A 2,095-nucleotide genomic window follows, 5' to 3' on the forward strand; every position below is an offset into this window, starting at 1 on the left:
AAAAAAAATGGCCGAGGGGTGTGGGGTGTGTGAGAGGAAGTGATGGAGTGGGGTAAGAAAAATATTTTACATTTTATTTTATAAAAGAAATATTATTTTTTTGGATAATAACTTTTAAATTTTTAATTTTAACTAATACTAATAATTTATTTAATTTTTGTCAAGGTTAAATGTTTTATCCATGTGGAGTGTGATGTGACAATTTTTTTTAAATAAAAGAGAGTATATTACACACATCATGATGAGAGTGGTATAAAAGAGAGAGGTGTGTTTCTCAAACTAAAAAATGATAGTTTAGGTATGAAACTCACACTCTCAATAGTTTAGGTATGAAACTAAAAAAAAAGTATAGTTTAGATATGTTTTTGACATTTATCTCTTTAAAAAATAATGATCATTCCCCCTAGCAACTATTTAGTTTTAACTTTCTACACGACATATTTAAGACCACAAGATTCAAGATCATTTTTATATATTTGACATAACTTTAATTTAAGTGACAAGATTCAAACATCTTTTTTTTATTTTCTTAAATTCCATATCAAATCAAATAGGCTAAACAAATTGGAAGTTGAGAAAATATGTAATTTTACCTCGATTTACATCTTGATCAAATAATAAATTTCATTAATTTGATGTAAACATACTTCTACTTAACTTTAAAAATATGTTAAATTTGTTAAATGGAAAGCTTAGGGCATCTCCAACCCAAACATCAAATTTGGTGTCAGCACTATTTTTGGTGTAATCAACTCCAACCCACTGCATCAAATTTTACACCAAAAAAGAATATTTTCTCTCTCTTCATTATTATATTATTATTTCTTATTTCATAAAACAAATTCTTTCTAAAACATTCACCATATATAATTCATATTTTTTTTATAATCGTTTAATAAAAAATTATTTTGTACCATAAATTTTTAAATAATATAAATTTCTAGCAAATATTATACATTATACATAATAATGGATAATACAAATAAAAGTGAAATTATTAATGAAATACAATTAAATAAACATTACATAATTGAAAAAATTACTTTAAATTCTACATAAATATTCAACTTTCAAAATCACTACGGTGCTCTCATAAATGCTCTATTAATGCATTACGTAGTTCGAAATGAGCAATGTTTGCATTTTTTATTTTTGTGAAGGTTAATTGTAGTTATATCCAATTATAATTTATAGTAGAATTAACATAAATTTAATTTTAAAAAAAAGTCATATATAGAAAAATTAATTTATAAAAAAGCTAAATTATATCTAAAATTAATCTTATAAAAATATTACATAAATAATAATTAAATATACAAGAGATTTAATTAAAACATACAATTTATATAATGTTTAATTAAAAGTTTATATAATGAAATATTATTAAAATATTCAAAAAATGAAGATGAATAGTGTTACACCAATTTGGTGTAACACTATTCACACGCCAAATTTGATGTAAAAATTGATGTGGATTGAAGCTCAAAACATCAAATTTTACACCAAATTTAGAATTTGGTGTTGAGTTAGAGAGGGTCTTAGAGGAAGAGAGGCTTATTTATAAGGCCATGCAATACAAATAGAAGAAAAAATATATTTATTGGAGTCCATTTAAAAAAGAAACATAAACTTCAAACTTCATAATATTTAATCGTGGCGTAGCCATATGTAGTTGCAAATGATCAGTTGAACATCATTTGGCGTAACTTTATATATATATATATATATATAATAAAAATAAATATTACTCTAATATATATAAATCGAAATTCTTTTTATACGCATATATTATAATATTTCTTTTACTTCATTACTGCTTCTATAATGGTGTACAGGTTACAAAAAATAAACATAGATATCAAACTTCACATCAACGAAAGTTTACCCATATATATACTCATACAACTGTCACACGTTTTAAGCTGTGAGCATTAATATTAATTAATTAATTATTATTATTATTTTGATATCACCACAAATTCTGTAAGCCCCTCTAGAAGATCTTTACTTTTTGACACAATACAATCTTATTTTAAGAAATGTGATATAAATAATATATTCTAATACAAGCATTAGTGATTAGGGACGGATTTAG

This window comes from Solanum stenotomum, chromosome 8 (assembly GCF_019186545.1).
Source record: "Solanum stenotomum isolate F172 chromosome 8, ASM1918654v1, whole genome shotgun sequence".
Taxonomy (NCBI): Eukaryota; Viridiplantae; Streptophyta; class Magnoliopsida; order Solanales; family Solanaceae; genus Solanum; species Solanum stenotomum.